Source organism: Aythya ferina (assembly GCF_964211825.1).
Source record: "Aythya ferina genome assembly, chromosome: 7".
Classification (NCBI taxonomy): Eukaryota; Metazoa; Chordata; class Aves; order Anseriformes; family Anatidae; genus Aythya; species Aythya ferina.
This window is the reverse complement of record NC_140302.1, coordinates 12,528,532-12,550,937: the sequence shown is the minus strand read 5'-3', so window position 1 is coordinate 12,550,937 and position 22,406 is coordinate 12,528,532. Positions and strand designations below refer to the sequence as shown.

The 22,406-nt window shown below is 41.1% G+C and overlaps 1 protein-coding gene and 1 long non-coding RNA gene across 2 annotated transcripts in view; both read right to left on the bottom strand.

Annotated features, from left to right (window-relative positions):
* The window catches only part of ZCCHC24 (zinc finger CCHC-type containing 24), a 110,545-nt gene that overhangs the window by 69,689 nt on the left and 18,450 nt on the right, over positions 1-22,406 (bottom strand). The gene's annotated exons all lie outside the window — the stretch shown is intronic.
* LOC311440021 lies at positions 18,190-21,719 on the bottom strand. Its single transcript, XR_014695162.1, has 2 exons — positions 21,226-21,719; positions 18,190-21,127 (listed from the first exon to the last, which is right to left on the bottom strand). It is a non-coding gene; the product is annotated as an uncharacterized lncRNA (long non-coding RNA).

The following is a 22,406-nucleotide window of genomic DNA, read 5'->3' as shown; positions in this document are numbered from 1 at the left end:
TCGCTATTTTTAGTTGCTACAATCTCATTGAAGTAGCAATGTGATTTCCATTGAACAACCCTTTTCCTTAATGCAACAAGCAAAAATGGCTGCCTTCAGTAACCACAGACACACAGTGCAGTCACTTTCTATATTAAAAATGTAGCACAAAACCCCTATGCTGTTTCCAGAGTATATTGTATTGTTAGGACATGTAGCCAGTAGCAACGTGCTAGCCTGAAGTTCCAGGAACACACATTTACCAAGGAGGACCTGGTATGATGTTGAAAAGCATGAATTCCCTGGGGAGAATGTGTGGGGTACTGCAGTGCCTTAGGGCAGACTGGAAGAGCCAAGGAATATATTTCTGACTGTGCTAGAGATGCCCCATGCAAAGTCCATTAGGCAGAACAAATACAGCTCTGTTTTACGTGAGGCGAATGGATTTGAAGGGCACATTACTGCCTCCTCGTAAAAAAGGATGTTCTTTGTGACCGAAATTCCTCAGCACGCTGCATGCTGCAGCTAAACTGGGGAGGTCCACGTACAATATCTCTGTTGTATTTCTGGGGCACTGCAAGAGACAATAGCAGAGGGAACAATCCTCACTGAACAGTAAATGGGATTATCTTTCTATAGGCTTACAATGTTTTCATAACTTACTGAACAGAATTGAACTGTCTAGGCTGTAACTTGTGAGGCAGTTTGCAAAAGCAGCTTCTGGACCAGAAGTACGTAAAACTAGCCCACAGCTTGGCCTAAAGTTGCTGTGATGCAACACTAATGCTGTCACCAAAGCATTAGTAGTGAATCTTGTCGGCAGGATGCCATAAGAAAAACGGTCTGCCATAGAAAACCCAAGGTATTCTGGAAGGTTTCTAACTTTTATTTGCCTTATTACTTTTGTAGAGAACAGTTGCCTTCCACTGTTGACATTTCCCATCCCTGTGGGACCAGGGACCTTGGTTACTGTGTGGAAGAACAGGGCATAGCAGCATAAAGCCAGGACAAGTGGTTATGATAAAAATTGCTAGTAGTATTGCTCTTGCTCCACTGTGAGATGAAAGCAGATGTTGGCTGAAACTTGTTGAAAAAAAAGCGTGTGATGTTAACTTGTGTTAGCTGATCAGTGTGTTCCTCAGGGTACCACTATTTTCTTCATTTCATCTGGTTCCCGAGAATGGCAAAATAGCAAACTGGTGTTTTCCAGAATTTCTCTTCGCCATTCGTTAACCAGCCCCGAGTGCATTAAGCACGGGTTCTCTGAACTAACAGGGTTTTGATTGAAGAATATTTTCCACAGACCGGTCACACTATTATCCGCCCACTGTGCTGGTTTTCTTTCCAGAAATACACTTTCAACTGAAACTACGTGATCAGTACCAAAACAAATGGCTATTTGAACGCTTTCTACCATCCCACAGGGCATAATCCCTTAACGGGCAGGACTGTCACTGGTTCTGGTGTCACCGCATTTCAAGGCGAGGTGGGGAGCATCAGACGGAGCTCTTAGGAGGACAGGGCAGCATTCATCTCATGTTTCAGCTTGCGACTGTGCTGTGTCACAGCCAGTCATGTTATGAAAGACAGACAGGCACACGTAGGAATGATGTGAAAGCACTTCACTGGATTCATCTGGCTGGGACTGACTACATCACAAAAAATTGTCAGGCATCCTACAGAACTCTTCTGTTTGGATACAGCAGAAACACGTGCAGGAGGCTGTGTCTTGCAGACAGTTTTTGCAATACACAGCTTTTTGGTTCCAAAGCCAACTCTTTAAGAACAGAAATGATACGGTTTGTTACAGGCAAGGCTTTCTGCACGGCTTCTGCACCAGCACAAGAAATGCAAGTCTGAAAACAACATCTTGGTTGAGCTAGAGCTAGTTTGAGACTCTAATAGAGGGCACATCACACCCCTTTTTGTGCACAGGACATCTTCAGCAGTGTTGTTGGGGGCCAGTTTTGTTTTCATTCTGGTCCCACCTACTAAGGTTGTGAATAATGGTGCCACAGCCATTACAAAAACCTTTATGTATAGCTGCCTGCCCACAAATACATGCACTGAAACCATCCACATATGTACCAAAGGCCATCTAGGAAAGTGCCTGAATGCCAGTGACCCTCTTTCAAACACAAACAATAACTTTATCACCGTTTCATGCCCATTAAGATTTTACATGTTGTGTTTTAGCATTCGCAGGTAAGATGGTCAAAATCTTCATGGAGTTCTCTTTTGGCTGGTGGGTGACAGCAGAGGGATGTTCCCTGCTAGATCAGCCACCTCTTTCTGCTGAAGATTGTATTTTCCTAGAGCACCCGTGTACTTCAAGGGGAGAGCATACTTCTGTTGTTTCCAAGTAACAAAACTTGTAATATGTAATTCAAGACAGGTAATCATGATTTTATCTTCCTTTTTTATTTTTCCCCGATGGCGATATAATATTAACTAAACAGAAAATAGAGTTGGATTTGAGGTCCGTATTTGCTAAATTCCTAGAACTGCTACATTATGCTCAGTACTGAAGATTAAAAGGAGAAAACATGTTTCTAATGCATATGTAATGCTGTTGATGATACCAGTATTGAGATTCCTGCCTGCAGAGCTGTAGTTCCTTGTTTTGTGTATCAGAGCTATGAGGAAATGTGAGGACAAAGTCCGAGAACAGGGCATGCGGGGATCACTTCACACCCTTCCTCCCGCACTTCCTTGCAGGAGGACCAGTGGCTATTTTCACACTGTATTGATTCACTGACACACCGGACAGACTTAGAGCTCCAGTTCCATTAACAGCAATTCCAAATGAGAAGTGAGGCAAGTCCTACAAGAGGATTGTTCACTAGGAGGAACACGGGGTGGCTCATAAAGCCATTTAGCACCAAAAGTGAAAGTTGTCAGAGCAACTGTGCAAAGGTTCCCTGGCAGGGGCGTACAGCAGAACCTGCTCCCACCTCCTCTCCAGCAAGCTACTGAGCTATTTCAGACTGCTTCACTACAGATATTTGGGTATCTTTTCCAAGCTGGGAAGGTACTTACTTTTGATTCTTCTTGCTTTTCTCTCTTGTCCATGTTCTTGTTCACAGAGAAGCACAACCCCAGCTGCTCCTCCCAGGAAGCAAAAGATCAGTCAGTTGCTTATGTACATATCACGTCACACTGCTATCAATGCTCCACAAACTGAGCATGTCCAGATCCACTTGGTCTCAGGAAAATATCTAAGGAAAAAAATACTACTTCCCTGGTATCTTGTTGTAGACAAGAAGAATTGGGTAGGAACATAAAATTTTACAAGAGGAAGATGTTTATTGTCCCCATCTATTTGCATGATGTATCTGGCAAATGCTGTTGTACTGTGGTAAAATGCAGGAGGTCATTTCTGACGAGAAACAGAATTTTAAGGCAAATGAGAATATTGCTGTCTTGTAACAAATGTCCTCTGATCATTCGTCTTCAGCCAGCATCCTCTTCATGGCACTGCTAAGTTTGTTACATACCACTAAGATGCAGCACAGAAAAACAGTTAACTGTGTGTTTAGTGAAACGTTAACGTACCCTTCTTTCTTTCCAAAAAGATGGAAGGAACTCACCCAGATACCTGGGCAGGAGCACACTGATTCCTTTTATTTGTTGATACTGATCAAAGGATGCAATCTTGTAACAGAGACCCAAAAGGTGAATGACCATCTACAAGAGGTGGGTGGGGGAAATGTAGTGACAATGACTAGCATCTTGAGACAGGAATTTCTCTAAGTGGGCTTCCATCTGGAGGCTGGTATCTTCAGTGACTGAAGGTGTTCCCTCACTGTTGATGACTATGGAATTGGAGGGTGTCCTCTTAACGAGAAAGATTGTGAGAAACAGACACGTGGAAAAATATATGTAAACTCTAAAACAATGTTTTGCCATGTGGAAAAAAGAAAAAGTTGGGAGGTTGACTTGAACAGGAACTAAGAAAAAGTTACAGGACCAGTGAAAGCCAGTGAAATAGTTTTTCTTCAAAATAACTTGAATTTAAAATAAATGTTCAAAAATAATATTTGAGTTTATTTCTATTTTCTTCAGTCATTTGATAAAACAGAAATCATGTTGTTTCAAGTCTAAATTAGCATCTTTATTTCTGCTATTTTTGTCCATGCTTTATAATCCCATGGTGTTTTGTCAAACATAACTTCGAAGTGTTTCTTTCATTTTTTTTTTTTTTTTATTTTTGCAGAGGTTGCCTTTGTTTTTCTATTTTTTCACGTCCTCACAGTTAAACATTTAAGACATTAACTGTTTATGATTCTATAACATTACTATGCAGCAAGGGAACTTAAGCAGACTTTTAACTGTTAATTCTTTTTTCTTTTTTTACAAATACATGAAATCATAAATCATGTATTTAGAAATTAGAAAGGTTTTTATATTTTGAAAACTGCTAGAACAGCTTTGATTCTTACTCACAACAATGACTAGTATGAGGTAACTTTTAGTATCTAGTATCTGTCAGTGTGAGTCACTCTGTCTCCCAAATTCGCTGTTCCCTGAATCAGCCCCATACTTGAACTGGTTGTAATGAGGTGCTTGTCAAAGCTAGTTTAGAGGTGAGCTGAATCTTCAAATGAAAATTCACCATTTTCAAAATGTGGATGCTGAAGCAACAGTTCCCTTTTATTTCTGTTTGATAATATTACATGAAGTTGCCAAAAAAGGACCAGAGGCAAAATAAGGACTAATAAAGTCTGCAGGGGACAGAATTTTTGAGGTATGGTAAATAAGGGAGAGGTTGGATGGCTGATGCAATGACCTGAATGATCGGATGGGTTGCACACAACTACGTTCTAGCCTAGATGAATGTGAAATCAGAGAGACAGAAAATGTTTTCTAATTCAGTTCTCAGAGCAATTTGGCCAGCTTTGGAGAAACAAGCATAAAGTTTTACTGTTTCCGAGGACCTAACTGAACAGTTAAATGCTGGAAATAGATAGCACATCAGTCACAGGCTGGCTCTATAGCACTGTTGGTATCCAACCTGCGTTTCTCGTGTTGGCTGGGCTATAGGTGGTCAACATTTGTATCTCCAGCCTTGAATCAGAAAGGAGCAGATACCTTTCTAGCGAGGAGGCATAATTTAGAATGAGAAATATTTGTTTGATGTGGAAACTTGAAGAAAAATACAAAGTACAATGCATGGTTTAGAGAATTATCTTGCCATTTCTGACTCAAGATTAAGGTATCCATTGCACAATTCGAGTTGTTTCCATCCCGTAAACACAACAGCTAAATGAAGCCGGAATGCCACACTAGCCGAAATTCTCAGCTACTAGTATTACCTGGCTTTTCCTGTTTGTTACACAAACAGATATTGTGGGCCACATCATCCAATATTACAAACAGATGCATCCCCACAGACTTGAACAGAAGCAAGCTCACGTGTCTGTGAGCAATGACCCTGTTAAGCTTGACTGCCTTCAGTTATAAGGTCCAACACAGAAAGCAGTGATGAAAATTTAGGAGAGCTGGTAACACAAAAACTGATAGCAACAGAGAAGAGGGAAGGCTTTGCAGCTCCCAATTCTGTCACTGTTTGAAGTGCAGAAACAATTGCAAACTGCCTCCAATGAAAAAAAACTGCAGTGCAAAGCACATTTTCTGTGAAAAAGTTTACATAAAGAGTAAAGCTAATGCAGGTATTATGACTTAAAATGGAGTTTGGGTTTTAATTTATCTTTATTTCCCCTCTTTCCCATTCAATTGGAACAGAGAAAGTAGAATCTGAAGTCAAAATTTTACCTGTTTTCACTCTAGATGATTATTTTATTATTACTATTTTATTATTATTTTATTATTATTACTCATGTTGTAATCCGTTGTATTCAGAGGTTCATTGTCTGCAGCATCTAAAATGTAGTGAGTGCCTCAAGAGAAATTTCTGTATCAACTACTCGGGTGAAATACTACTGATTCATTGAGTTGATCTGTGGCCTCTTTCTGTGTCACAATTATATATCTTATTTTCTATCTCACAGGAGATGTATTTGTATTATAATAGCTCCTTTGGAGCTGGAAATTGCATGCTGTTTGCATGCAGTCCTAATTCTCTATGAAAAGGCTCAGCTAAGTGAGAAGGACCACCGGCTCTGTAGCCTGTGGGATATTTATCTCGTTGGTTCATGTGGACTACCCCCAACAGAAAAGACAGGGAGGGCTTAAAAGAAAAACCAGTTCCAAGGAGCTTTCTCTTCTGGAGATGTACAGTGTGGTGGTACTTACAGTGTCCAAATTCAGTTACTCATCCTAGCTAGAACTGTCATGAGAAGGAGTCAGGTTTCTAAGAAGCAGTATGGAATACATCAGTGTTACAAGGAGACATTGAAAATCTACTGCTGGATATTCAACTGCTGGTTTACAGTCTGATTTATAGAGTCTGACTAAAAAGTACTGTAGGCTTTTTCAAGAACTTCAAGTTGTTGGGTTTTGTTTTTTTTCTGGATCTATAGATTTAACTCTTGGGGCTCACTGCACTTTGGTTATGTTCCTTATTGTAATGTACCTATCCAAAGTGTGCTAAAAACATTCAGAGATGAAACCACTGTGTCTTAGCTTGTTAGATATACCACGCAGATAAACAATATGCTTTCTAGAGTGGCTTGCAGTGATGAATGAAATGCAGCCACTGGAGATTAAAAGAGAAAAGTATAGCAAAAATAACATTGAGGTTAGAAAGCTAGATAAGGTTTGTGTCTCTGGGAACTGTATACAAGAAATACAAGAGCTTTGCTTTCTGTTCTCCGTTATGTCAGCTTCAGTGTGCTAAATCTCTCTTCTTCGGCCTTAATTATTCTACATCAGTGGAAAACACCTTGGAAAAGGAGTCTGAATGGGTCAAAATCCTCATCTTTGATACTCTGGAAAAGGAATGAGGGATTTAACAGTAGCAGCTGGATAAGGAGAGGAATTGATTGGGGAAGAATCTCAAGAATGGAGGTGAGATAAAGAGAAGGTATGACACAGTGCAGAACGTGGGGTCAGCAGGGTCAGACCCTTTGTGCATGCTCCAATAATTCTGCAGGAACAAGACAATACCCTGCTTCTGAAGGCTAACAATCCGAAGTCACTTATGTCTGACTCCAGCTCCTACTGAAAATAGTAGGTCTTCGCCATAGATATAGGTCCCTATTTAAATAAACTTAAGGTGATGCTGTACACTGACCTCCCCGATTACGTTCCAACAGCTGGCAGTCTTCAGGCAACAGCTGTCGTCGCACTTCTCACACTTCCCTGGCTCCTATCTCAACTAGCTTCTGCTTTTGCCCCTTATCAGCCATCAAATGTATTAGGGCTTGTAGGAGAGAAGGCTATGAGGTAAAAAGAAAAGACATGATAAGAAGTGTTTATGAAGAGCGATGCTTTCATAAGATACTGCTCTTCCTCCTGAGGAAGATGGGCAAGATCCAAGGGATTGCATTGAGGTGGTTTGCATCCTTTGTGGAAAGGGCCACTCAGCCTGCCCCCAGAAAGAGCAGTGATCATTACAGCTCTGCTGTTAGTCCCCACTGTGCTATCTTTGCACGCTAGTCCCGTTGAATCTCTGCATACCACCATCAGATGAACTGCTACAACACAGGCTCTAAGGCAAACTCTACAGACTGCCCCCAGCTCTAATCACCCACCATCCATCATTGCAAATAATCACCAACGGGAACCAGTGTTCAGATAAGAACTGCTCATGAATAATGAGCGGCTCGATAACCTTCGCTGAATACACAATCTGTGATCTCCTGATCTAGTACTTCGAAGTGCCTGTAGCTGCAGAGTGGTTCCCTTTATAGGAGGTACAAACATTCAATAGCTCTGTTCGGTCTGACAGCAGACACCTCCCAGAGTCTGTGCTGATGCTAAACTGATGCTCTTGCTGAGTACGTCCATGACTAATTCTGCCATCTCTGGATGGTCAGAAGATTTATCTCTGTACTGTATCTTTCTCTCTCTCTCTCTCTCTCTCTCTCTCTCTCTCTCTCTCTATATATATATATATATATATATATATATATATATACATGTATATATATATATACATGTATATATCTGTACTGGATTCATGTTCATACTGGATATAGCTATGGGCCTTTGCCACTGTCCTCCATGCACAACATTACAGCATTCAGAGATGTGAAGCTTGAAAACCCCAAATTTTCAGAATGCTGCATTATGTCTTCTCACTACCTATGGTCACAGGACTTCTGGATCAGAATTAGCTGGGACCAACTGGTCTGGAGCAGAGGCAAAGCTTGCCGAGAGCTCTGAGAGAGGTGCAAGTGCTAAGAGAAGGTCCCTTCTATTGACTGCTCTGCTTTCTGGCACAAAGGAGATTGCTACCAGCAGAGCAGCATTCGTTAGTGAGCAGAACTGAGCTTTCCTGGGTTGTGAGCTGAGCTGAGGCAGTGTTACTTGCTCTCACAGGAGCTAAAGCTCAGCAGCAAGGTGCCTTGCACTTTGAATGGGAGAAGAAATATCTGACCTCATTTCTCTCCATGTTAGGGGAGACAGTTACTAAACAGAAATGTTGCATTACGCACACAAGACTGACCCTGGGAAGAGACTAAGAATGCAAACCACAGACGCATGCCTTGAGAAAGCTCAGATGCTAAATTATAGGGAACGGGCACAGAACTGACTCAAGTGACTGAGAGGGAGCTTTTGCTTCATGGCCATAAATCCTCCATCCACATGTCTGGGAAGGGCCTGTGAAGGACAGAACTTCTGTAGCAGTGGAGCAACCTTCCTCTCTATCTTGCCAATCTAGAGGGGTGCTGCTGTTGAAACATAAAGGCAAAAGTAGCATAAAAGCATCTTTTGGCTTGTTTTAAATCAAATACAATGGAAATGAAGAAAACCCAACCTGTGCCTACGAGAACACACCTTGGAGTCAAAGCATACCTTAATATGCTCTGATGTTATTGAAAGCGCAAAGGACAATGTTTTTTTCAATTACACACTTGTCTAAAAACTACTGCAAACATTCCTTTGACTTAGTCATGTAAAAAGCCTAAGTAAAAATTTATTTTTATTAAGCAGTTCCCCTAAAAATGCAGAAAATTTCTTTTTCCAAGTGGCTCCTTAGCCCAAGACTCATGGTACAGAAATTTCTTCTCAGGCCTAAAAGTGTAGTAATTGTAAGGATTATATCATATTCTAAACATGTAAAACAGAGAGAGAAAAAGATGTGAAGATATAGTTGTAGGGGGCTACATATAATCTTCTGAAGTGCCAGAAGACTAACTGTAGGAATTCACCTTTATGGCATACTGGGTCTCTGTATGCTGTGGGGCTCCTGCACCATGGCTCCGCCAAGCATTAGGGTTCGTGTTGAAAGACAATGACCCAGAGCTACGGCTGTTGGGAAATGAGCTGGCAAAGGAGACCGAGGGCTGCAAAACAAAATTCCTGTGAGGAATTCTTAGTCTGGGGAAGGACTGGACTGCTCAGTCTAAAGCTTTGTGGTCAGGGAAGGGGTTATGGAGAAAGCCTTTGGGCTGGAAAGAGACTGCCAAAGAGACTGAGGGCTGTGGAAAGAATCGTCCCCGGGGAATTCTGTCTTGGAAAGGACCCGGGCACCTTGTGTGCAGCTCAGCCTGTGACTGGGGTCAGGCTTCAGAGGGGAAACCTGGAGTTATAGCTGTGAGACTGCAGATAATCCTCCAAAGAAAACCAGGGGACAACGTTACCTTTCTCCTTCCAGGTTTATCAAGTCTCTAGGTGGTCTGGGACCCTGAAACAGCACAGCCAAGGAAGCAAACAATTCAGTAATTTCCTTCACATTGCTTTTTTATTTCTGACTCAGAATTGCCATTTGTGATGCTCAGTGTAATTTTTCAGTAGCAGTGCTGAATTTGGGACATACTAGGCCTGTTTAGGGCTCAGGGTATCTGATAATCACTCAATTTCTTCTCAACTTTTCCACCAAGAATCGTGATTTGTGACCAATTTTACCTCCAAGCTATCCCCCCTCTCCCCCCCCCCCCCCCCCCCCCCCCCCCGCTGCGCTCTGGTCTCTGAAAACATGCTGAAATCTAAAGTTTCAGCCATTCTAGGAATCTCTCTCCTGGTTCTTTTTTTCCCAATCTCTGAGAAACCTGATCCACCAGATGGGTGGGAGAGCTTATTGTTTTTTTGTCTGACATCTGGATTTCATTAGCAGACTCATGCGTGCTGAATCAGGAATGGGAGCTCAGAAGAAAGCAGATGAGAGTTAAAATTGTGTTAATGCTAACCAAAAATAAAAATAAAAATGCCCCATTCCTCTCTCCAAGTTTGCAAACAAACGCAAACCATGAGTCATGTGGTGAGCTCAGTGTAAGCAGCACAGCCCTTATCAGCTGTACCCACTTAGACTGATGCTGGATGCATTAATGTCTCAAGCACCGATGGAGAAGAACATTAACTTGTTTACTTACATATGTCGACATCATTTAAAAAAAAAAATAATCCTTTCCAATAGTTTCACATGAACAACACTACTTTTCAGGTTTATGAGCTTATGAGAGAGAGTCTCCTGTCTTCTATTTAAATCGAGTCAGTATAGTATGCAAGGAAACAATTTACAACATACCAACCAGGTAAGACTTGCTGCTCAGGAGACCACTGTAAATGATAGCAGCAAGAGGGAGGGTTTTCTATTTTGTTTATATATTTTTTTAAAGTTTAACATGCAGCAACAGGAGTGTTGTCCTAAAAGTCAGGGTGTTATTAATTACCATAGCTCTCTTTACTGAATAATAGAAATAGCAATGTAAGCAGCAGCTGTCTGTCAGTCCTGTGCGGTGCTGTGCTGTGCCAACAGCCTCTGGATGGTTGTTAGATTTTTATTTATTTTTTTTTTTCCTAAGACTGATGGCTGCAAGCATACAGCATCCATCTCCCCAAGGCACAGGGAGCTCAGGCTGAGTGCTGTGGCACCCAGCCACAGCCCTGTCAGCTGCAGGCACGAAGCAGGGGAGATTGAAGTAGTATTTGTGGCTGCATTGCACAGGGAAAGAGGGACGGACAGACACTTTTGGTCATGTTGTAGAAGTTCAAATGAGTCTAAGATAAGGAATCAAAATTACAAAATGGAGAAAAGGCAAAATTAGTACTTCATGTGTTGTTAAAATTGGCATCTCTCCCCTCTAAAGAGGGGGACCTCAACCTACACATCTGAGGTGCACATACAGCTGCTGTACTCAGGCAGCACAGTGGTATCGCTCAAGGTACAGCTGCGTAATATTCTTGTATTTGCAGAAAATGGATGGAAACATTTGGTCACTAATGCAGAAATGACCCCCACATTCTAAAATCAGAGCGGTTAGTTTCATTTGAATACCAGCACCCCAGGCTACATCAGAGATATGGCTACCTCCTGTCCTGAGAAAGTTACTTTCCTGTTACAGGTGGATGTGTACTTGCCTGTCACAGGTGTGTAACCACCTCAGGACAGAAATGAAGCCATAATTTTACACGGCAAGTAACAATCTTCAAGGAAGCCTGAAAAATACTGGACATAATTCTCCACTTTTCCATGTTTGGTGTAAACTCTGACAGTGGCAGGCACAGCAGAAAAGCCCAAAGTGTGACCATGGTGGTGGCTTGTCCTCATGTAAAGGGTTGCAGAGAAGCAAGCCCAGGCACACCTGGCATTACAGGATGGACTTCCTGTTGTGGCTAAGAATGATGAAGACAACAGCACAATTTTAGCCTCTTGTCATTTAGTTCTAGTTTATTAGATCTGCTAAAGTAAGACTTAGAGAAATCTGTCTTAAGTAGCAGACCTCTGATTAGTATTGAGCAATAAAAAAATGCAGGCCTGGAATTAGTTTTATTTTTATCTTTTATTTTTGAAAGCTATTTAAACCAATGCATTCTTTTTTTTTTTTTTTTTTTTTTTACTTTAATAATGAGTCTCCTTTGACCTTTTGGAAAAACAAAACGTTTTTTTCCCCACCATTTCTTTGAAATGAGCCTTTCTCGCTGACGTTTTTTGCTCTTCCTTCTTGCATTTTCTCACCTCTGTAATCAGGCACTAGGGGTAAGAATAGCATTCTCCCTGCTCTCACTTGCTACTGTGATGGTCCCCTTCCTGACCCACAAAAGACCCAGTGGGCAGTGTTGGGGAGCTTTTGCTTGGGCTGCAGGTGGTGTGGGTGTGCTCATTCAGGTGGAACTATCGATTTGCCTGGGCTGTTGCAGAGCTTTATCTATAGCTGCACACCTGTGACGTGGGTTAAAATTAGAGAGGGATTCAAAACCAGTATTTTGTATGTGAAATCCTTGGGCCTGGGAAATTACACTGAACTCGGGTCCAAAATTAAAGCTTGAGACCACATCTAAAGTCTAGTTGAAACATGCTCTTTCTCTGCAAGAAAGAAAAAGGGGTTGTTTTCAGGACTCGGTAACACAGATGTCCAAGGGTTCTGCTCTACCCCATGCCCATTTCTGTACAGCCAAAGAATGAGATAGAAACAGAGAGTAGTGAGTGTCTTGTGGAAAACCAGGCTAAAACCTGAGGCTGAACTAGTAATCAAGATTAGGTCACTTCCAAAATGTCTGCTGTTACTGCTAAAATCCCCAAATGTTTCAACTTATGTGCCTGTCCATGGGTTTTATTGCCTTAGCTAATAATTTGGCACTGACTGGGCCCTGACATGAAAGGCTTATTCTTCATTTTGTCTAATTGCTATAGGAACATTTTAGCTTTTCTGCCCTGTAAAGGAAATTTGGAAGAAAAGGCTTCTTTTTTAAGGAAAGAAACAGGTTTTTGCAAACTTTGGAAATGTCTCCTTAAATGTCTTGTCTTAGTGACATGTCAGACAATTTCTGGTATAAAATATAAGATACAAAGGAAGCAAGTTTATGGTAAGCTTATCAGCAAATTTGACTATTACTTTATTTCAAGGTGTATTTTGCTATTAAAAAATAAATGTGAGAGTTGATATTTAGCATTGGTGAGGTGATGCAGAGAAACAGCATAGGAATTGAAGCAGGACTTGTGCCTGTGGTCTGACGTTCTGTTCTCAGCTTTTTTCAGCTGGGCAGTTGGGGAAAACTTTAGGTTTCTGAGACTCATATTACACATCCATACTACATAAATACACTGACTTTCTGGATGCAGAGTGGAGTCAGAACTAACACTTCTAAAATATAAACAGGAAAAAATATTATGCAAGTGACTGCTTAATGGTACTAATTTTAGGGAACAAATACTTTTTTATAATACTGAAGGCACTAGGAGTGGCTTTATGTGGAAAAAAATCTAATTCAAAAGAAATACAGTTTCTGCTCTCACTTGAATTTGCAAGAAAATTAGCATGATTAGATTGATGGGTCCTTAAAGTCTTTGGGTTTGGTGTTTTAGCAGTTACAAACACTGACTGTCCTTTCACAAGTGTGTACTGAGTGGTACTGCTGTAACAAGAAACCTGCAGTTTTAATAGCATCTGCACTAAAGTGCCATTAATTTAAGGCTAAAACATGCAACTTTTACTGTGCAGGCAGCAAATGGCAGCTCTATCAAAACGTGCTCCTTGTGAGTGGGCGCAGTGACTGCAGAGCTACTCTGAAGACAGCCTCTCTACAGACTAAATGCAAAGCAAGTCCATGAACCCCAGCATCACTGACAAGATCAAATGCTTTGTTCTCCAATACATGCAATGCCTTCCAAAAAAAATTTCCTCCTCAGGTCTCTCTTTGTAGCACCAGGATTGCCCACTGTAAATAAGCCAGCTGGCTCAGTATACTCTGAGAGGTCTTACATAAATACATATGTAGGTGTTTATGTGTATATTTGTTGTTATAGTAAATGCCTGTTTGCCTCAACATTTAGCATTATTGTATTTTGTGCAAAGTATTTTATGTAAAAGCACAGAGAGGAAGGATTGTGGTAAACGCTAGAGCTGGGAGATATATCTGGAAGAACAATGAGTGATCTCTTATAGCTCAACCTGAAAAGTTGTTTTATTATCATAAAATAGACTCACAGAATCATTGTGTGGAAGGGACCTCAGGAGGTCATCAAGTCCAACCTCCTGCTGCAAGCAGGACTAACACTGAGTTCAGGTCAGGTTTTCTAGGGCTTTGTCCAGTCAGATCATCTGGAAAATTTCCAAGTATGGATGGAAATTCCACAACTTGTATTTCACACTAAACCAAAATGCTCTTATGAAGTGAGAAAACATGATTCACCCAATGTTCCATTATTACTTGCTTATCAGTGCAAATGAGGAGTTTATAAAAAAGTGAGGTTTTGACCTGGTAGTCCTTGCTCTACCTTATCTCCAAATCAGCTCGCGGAGAGCTGGAAACCAGACGTTACTTTCCCTCTCGAGAGGAATGCTCATGCTCATAGTAATTGTTTCCAAGCTAAGCACTTAATTATGGTTTATCATGAGTTTTATTGCAAGCTAAGCAAATACCAAATTGTTAGTAAACAGAGTTCAGATTTAGACCCATGCAATAGCTATGTTCAGTCTACTTCAAAGAAGTTGGTAAAAATGTCCCACTGACATGCCCAGGATTTGGATCTGATCTGTTGTGCACAGTTTTTAATTAAATTATGCATGTTCACTGTAATGAGCTGTATTATTGATATGTAGATATACAATAATAGTAAAATAAGGTTGGGAGATTCTCTGGGAGGTTCTTTCACTTGTCTTGGGACAGGATCACCTGTGAAAATCTTGATGTCTGTTTATCCGTAGTATTCCAAAAGTTTACCAATCTTCAAGAGCCTCCCCGAGCACTCTAATTCAATGCCTTCCAGTGTCTCCCAATTAGAAACAGCCAAATTCAAGCCCAGTGCTCAGGACTCATTGGCTGTGGGTCTGGAAAACAAACCATGCCCTTTATGGAAGGCTTTAAGCATATTTGCAATTTATTATGTCTTTTGGGAAGGGCCAAACAACATTGGTTCTGCAGCCTTTAATCAGAAGTCATGTTTCAGAGACCCGAAGTTAATCTTCATCTCTACTCTTCCCTGAATGACTGTACTGAACCTAGACCCCAATGAGGCTTTATCAGTGCTGAAACTCTCTTCAGTTAAAATGCCAGGTATCTGTGAGGGCCTACATTTAAACAGCATCCCCCCTGCTGTCAGCGGTCATCCCCCTTTGAGCTTATCTAGGTAGTGAATATGCAAGTGAGATACAAAAAGCAAATAAAAAAGTTGGAACACAGTGAAACGCAGGCCAGTTGTGAGGCAGGTCTTGCAGTGCCAATCCCATGGCCACCCCATTGACAGAAATTGCACGGGACCCGAGAGGCCACCCCAAGGTCGCTGCAAAGACCAAGCACGCATGCTCTCTAACAGTATTTGCCTTTAGCACATCTGTTTACATTGCATTTCCCACAGCAGAAAAGCTTGAACTTGTACCCATAATGAAGACTGAACCACAGCAATAATGGCTCAGTGATGGTACATAAGGAAGAGTTTGGTTTTGGCTGCTCTTCCAGACTTTGGGGAATGCAATTATCAAGCAGCGCGCTAAACAAGAAAGGGGAACAGACACAGTTCACTAGATATTTCTGTTTTCTTTTTTGCTATCTAATTGCTCTTATTCCGGTATGTTAGGGTTTGCTATCTTCTTTCGAAACACCCAGTTTATCACACAACAGGACGTAAATGCCACACGTTGCAGCCACGGTTTCAGGAGTGCTTGGGGAGCATGCTCTCAAAGCGGGGCTGGTGGGATCCCCTCTTCTCAACATATGGCTGGCCGAGTTGCTTGCCCCTCTGATAAATGGTTTGGAGGCATGACATGCACTGGGTTTGCAGAATTTCCAAAATAGAGAGCAATGAGTATCTTTTGATGTTTCAGACGTTTAAAGCAGCTTAAATTTCCAGAGGTAAAATGGATGTTACAAAATTACAGCTCACCAGATTTTTGTTACAAGATTTCTGCAAGTCTTCACAGTAAAAGCAGAAAAGATCTGAGAAGAATGTGTTCAGCTAATCTCACAAACTCTTGAGAAACTTGGCAGGGCTAAGTTCAAACATATGAAAAAAAATAACCTGCAATAAGTTTTGTATTTGAAAACCTAAAGTTTTCAAAATGACAGCATATAGTAAAAACAAAAAGCAAAACAAAACCAAAAAACTTAGCCAAGTCCAAATAATCTAAAACAACTTTATCCAGGTTCTGAGTGGAAAAATATGAATAAATGAGAGTAATATGTTGTGTATAAACAAGAAGGAGAGCCTCAAATTGTTCCAGTATGTCATGATGTGCAAGTTTACTATGTGCATAGGTGTTTGCAAAATGAATACCTAAGAATTACAATTTCTTAGACATTTAAGTGAAGAAATATGATTTTTTTGGACTTCAGCAAGGCTTTTGACATGGTTTCCCATAGGATCCTACTGGACAAAATGTCCACCATACAGCTAAATAAAAACATCATACGATGGGTGAGCAATTGGCTAACGGGCAGGGCCCAAAGGGTTATGGTAAATGGGGCTGCGTCAGGCTGGCGGGCGGTCACCAGTGGGGTCCCTCAAGGCTCCATTTTAGGGCCAGTACTTTTCAATATTTTTATAAACGATCTGGATGTAGGAATAGAAGGTATTTTGAGCAAGTTTGCTGATGACACCAAACTTGGAGGAGTTGTGGACTCGAATGAGGGTGGAAAGGCCTTGCAGAGGGATCTGGATAGGTTGGAGAGCTGGGCGATCACCAACCGCATGAAGTTCAATAAGAGCAAGTGCCGGGTCCTGCACCTGGGATGGGGAAACCCTGGCTGCACGTACAGACTGGGCGATGAGACGCTGGAGAGCAGCCTAGAAGAGAGGGATCTGGGGGTCGTGGTAGACAGCAAGTTGAATATGAGCCAGCAGTGTGCCCTGGCAGCCAGGAGGGCCAACCGTGTCCTGGGGTGCATCAAGCACGGCATCGCTAGTAGGTCAAGGGAGGTGATTGTCCCGCTCTACTCTGCGCTGGTGCGGCCTCACCTCGAGTACTGTGTGCAGTTCTGGGCACCACAGTATAAAAAGGACATGAAACTGCTGGAGAGTGTCCAGAGGAGGGCTACGAAGATGGTGAAAGGCCTGGAGGGGAAGACGTACGAAGAACGGCTGAGGTCACTGGGCCTGTTCAGCCTGGAGAAGAGGAGGCTGAGGGGAGACCTCATCACAGTCTACAACTTCCTCGTAAGGGGGTGTCGAGAGGCAGGAGACCTTTTCTCCATTAACACCAGTGACAGGACCCGCGGGAACAGGGTTAAGCTGAGGCAGGGGAAATTTAGGCTTGACATCAGGAGGGGGTTCTTCACAGAGACGGTGGTTGCACACTGGAACAGGCTCCCCAGGGAAGTGGTCACTGCACCGAGCCTGTCTGAATTTAAGAAGAGATTGGACTGTGCACTTAGTCACATGGTCTGAACTTTTGGGTAGACCTGTGTGGTGTCAAGAATTGGACTTGATGATCCTTAAGGGTCCCTTCCAACTCAGGATATTCTATGATTCTATGATTCTATGATATAAAAGGGGTTAATGTGTCGGTGTGTATTTTTAAAATAGAGAATTAAGGGTCTGGATATGAATAGATTTGTCTTCTGAGTGCCATGTGCAGTTTGAAAACAATTATAGCACAGATTACCAACAGGGTTTTCTGTCTTTATTGGTCTTATTAAAAGCAGTGCTACTGTACCAGAGATTAATTTACCTGTTGTTTTATTTTATTATATATCCCATATTATCATCTTAACCTCTGTAAGTGGGATACTGTTTTTAGTGATTCGAATGTCATTTCATCCATATCAGGGATTCACTGTCAGGCTTTTACTAACTCTCCCAGCCCAAAGAATTGAAGCATAAACAAGCAAGATCTGTACAGCATGGTATCAATTGCCCATGACTATATTCTGATCAAAAACCATAGCGAAACCTGCAAAGCTGAGTCATATGGGGGTTTAGATTCCTATGAGACTGTAGGGCTCATCCTGTAACTGAGTAAGAATACCAATATTTCTCTCAGTTTACTGGAGGAAAGACTTATTTATTTGGAGGCCATCACTAGATAACTGACAGATTACTGTAAAATGTAGAAATTATATCTATAAATTATTCTTTTCAGAGTGAATTTTAAAGACTTTTTCAGCCTATGATCTTCCTTAACCTCAGAGCTTTCTGAAATATCATTTTCCACTATAAATATGTATTTTTATTAAGACCTCTAAGCCAAAAACCAGAAGGGTAAAATGTTTGTTTTTGTAATGATGGTAGTTTATTCATCATTGCCATCACACCCAGCCTTTGGTACCTGGAGAAAGCACAGCTGTGGACTCCTTGAATTTTGAGGACACTTGAGAGCCTTTCACAACCATAAGGCACAAGACAAATGAGATGACTGCTTCAGGCATGAGAGTTGCTGCAATCGCGCAGCCAAATAGCTGCCTGCTGAGCTAGCTCTGCTGCCAAAGACCCGCTATATCTGACTACAGGGAGGGACAGCTTCAGGGCAGCATGATCTGGCAGAGCAAGCTGTGGACAGGGAAAAAAGAACTAAGCTCAGCTTGACGCTGATTTCTTCCACATCCTGCATGAAACCACAAAAGCAAATCTATGCAAACTCAGGCAGCCACAGTAATTACCTACTACTCCCGTTGACTTGAATACGTATTCTCAAGGTACTTGTGTTTGGCAGGATCTGCTTCAAAGATCACTGTTGCCAAAGGAAAGACTCCCATTGTTGGCCACAATAATATGGATCACGCCATACATTTCATTCACAGAGCAAAAAACACAGTCCAAAATGAGACTAATGTTGCGTCCCATTACATATATACCTGTGATAGTATGTCTGTATTTCTATGAGCATGCACGTGCATTATCCTCTACGAGTATAGCACAAAATTTGGAAGTACACACTGCAATGGTTCTGTAACTCCCAGGGACTGAACTAAACACTTTTTAGAGAGCTTGGCACTAGCAGGGGGTACAGAACAGCTTCCTCAGCAAGCATTCTGTGCAAGGTGGCTGGAGTCATGTATTTTTGAGTGACTAGGTCTGCATATATTTTCACAAAAGGATTTGACAGCACTTGAACATGGTTAGGACAGAGAAACCAGCAGATGGAACTTATGCTTGGCAGAAGCGGGCGGTAAAGCACTTTGGAAACTTTGAGTACAGCAATGCTGTCCTGGAGCTCAGGGCTTGGACACATCCAGGACAAACCATTACCTCCCAAATTAACAAGAGGAATGACATAGGCAGTAAATGAGGTCTAGGATCTGTGTCCACGTCTTACCTTCCAAAAGACAATTTTGAATAATGCTGAAAGTTTAGTCATTCACTGACTTCTTAAAACCTGAACTAGGACTTTTATTCGCACGTGTCCGTACATGCTGCATCAACTCCCTTGTACTGTACTTTGTGTGGGTTAGATCTATATGAAAGCATTATCTAATATGTGATTTTGTGATTCTACAACTGAGTGTAGAGTGGCGACATCACAGAAAAGTGGTAATCTCCAAAACATTACACTGGAAAGGAGCAAGATTCATTTTGTAGAGGCCATGCACAGAACAAAAGAACCCACTGTTCATATTTTATACAATTTAAATATATAGACTACATTGATAATAGGTGAAAAGAAACAATGTGACTTTTTTAAATGTCTTATGTGATTTTCTGCATCTACATTTTTCTACAAGAAAAAAAAAAAAACCACAGAAGTTTGTTAAATCCCAGAATTTCAGTTTCCAAACAGATTATTTTGAATAGGATATCAGACGAACTGCAGATACCCAAGGTACTAAAATACTAAAGCTGACCTTTTCTCAATTATAATTATTTAGCCTCCTAGAAGATGATCATCATTTAAGATAGAATCAATACTTGTATTTCCATCAGTACGGTACACTATCAACTCTGAGAAATAACACATCTTTACAATGTTCATAACAAGCAGATTTAAGGGAGGATATAAAGTCTCAAAGTTGTTACACAATGTCTGTGTTATGCCGGAAAAACTCCGTAAAACACCCCTTTCAAAATCTGTTTCTTGTTAGGCAATTGTATTAAAAAAATAAAAAAAAAATAATAAAAAAAAAAGATTTATTGATTTGCATTTTGTCCAAATCAGATTTTTATCTCTTGTCTCTTTCCAAACCCAAGTACTTAAAATATGCAAAACTACTTTGATTTTTTTCTTTTGTAGAATTTGCAAAACAACTTTCATTTTTGACAGCATTAGTAAAACTTAGCATCGAAATCTAAGTGATGAAGTAGCATATGTAATGTTCAAATAAATAAATCAATTATCATCAAAAGGAGTGGTAGCAAATGGGGTCTTTCTAATTAAGGTCTGACCCTGCTGTCAGTAGTCCTTTCTCGTGCGTAACGTTTTCAGAGTTGTGAATGTAACTCACGCACACCAGGTCAGTCCCAGTTGATCTGTTCTCAAATTTAGAGAAAATAAGGCAAGTGCTTAAGTTCTGGTGAAAATTTGTCTGCTGTTGTTCAAGAACACATTTCACTGCTGACTAGCACTTGCTTCTGTTAGAATTCCTCAGTGAAGAACTATTTTCATATCACCTGCTCCTTAAGTAGGACATGAAATTTAACTTTGATTTGTAGAAACAGGTAGGTGCCTAAATAACACAGGGCACTGATGAGGTCTGATCTGGGGTGCTTTATGTGTTTGTAGTCGCACGTGTTCAAGGTTATGGAAAGCACACATGGACAGCCATGAGCACTGGGGAACAGAGAGGATGACTGCCTTTTGTGAGGGGACCGAGAAAGTCTTGCTCAACTAGCCCTACAGAACGCATGCTGAGAGAGGATATGGTTGCAGTCTATTAATACATACTGAGATAAACACCAGACAGGGAGATGAGCTATTTCAGGGAAGGACACTGTTGGCAAGAGAACAGATGACTACACAGTGGACACAAATTACATTTATCCTGGAAATTGAAAGATTTCTAATTAATAGAGTGAGGTTCTGGAGCAGCTTCCTACTAGAGCAGTAGTGGGCAAAATAGTGATGTACTTCCCAGCTAAAACTGGATTAGTTTATGAAAGGCACTGGACGATATGGCTGCCTGTAACTGTAGCTATGATGTCCCGCAGTCCTCCAGTCATTTCTTGCTTATTGGCCAGCCATGGGTTATGCTCTTCAGGAAGCCTTTTCATTACCTTGTTCACAGAGAAGTTGAAGATATTGCTAGTATAAACTTAATACATGGGGAAAAATATACACAGGATGTGCAATATAAGTAAATTAATCTTCCTACCTGCAAAACAAATAATGCATTTCTCCTCCAACACTGACATGTCCACTTGAGACCATCAGTGTGAGCTGCAGGTTGCATGCATTGGTCATCATGGGACTCGTTGCATCCATTTGACTTCCTACACCGCAGGGTAGAGTCATCTCCCACAGCTCAGCACTGTGATTGCCAAGCACACCCAGCAGTTATAGTTCTAATCCTCTTGCTAGGTAATGTATGCTGTTACGTGGTCCTGTCCCAATGTTTTGCTGTAGCATGCTAAACTGAGTGCATTAAACACAGAAGTATACAAAACTGAGTACTTTTGAGCTTAATCTTTCTTAAGGAAAATTTCACGTTTTCCTCAAGAGAACTGCTTTACTCAGTGTGTATTAAAAAAAAACCATGAAGTAAAAATATTTTCAATTGCCACGCCCAGGTCTGCAAATTGTAGCTTAATTCCACAGCTTTCATTAGAACTAATGAAAGATATACAGCTAAATTCCATGAAGAAAACAGCTTAGCCCATGCATAGCAGCAGTTGGATGGAATACACTCAGTTAAAGCTCATCTGACATTAGACTTGATTTCACACTGACCTTGCTCAGCTGGCAAATGCTTTTCTGACTGTGTTTTGGCTTATATGTCTGACATCCCTGACTGCCACAAACTGTAGTTAATTCTACGCAGATTAATTCTGCTGAAAGTCACACATTAAGAGGGTAGGAGGTTAACACCACAGTAAAGCAGATAACAGTAATGTCCACATCTGTATTTCTGGAATATTGGCAGAGCTTGAGTTTCCTTGGGACTCTACATAGAATATTATTGGAGTTGTGGAAGTTTAAGCCAGAAACACAACTGCATCCAGCTGAAACTTGAGAGGATGGAGAAACCTCGCACATTGTGGCTTGGATCCTCAGGAAAAAAACTGCAGATTGGTAAGTGCTTTTAGTGCACGCAGGTTTATGCTGCTTTTCTATGGAAATAAATATTGCCAGCTTTGCCACTACAAAAAAGTTCTTGGAGTCCAAGACAATCACATCTTGCCAAGTATAGCAAACCACTTCTATCATTTTGGACTAGATAAACTTGGAGCTTGTGTTACTGCAACTCTAATTCAAAGTTCCCATCCAGTGTAACAATTTATTTTCCTTTAGCATATGTAACTTGTTATATTTTTTATTAAGTGCCATTGCTAAACT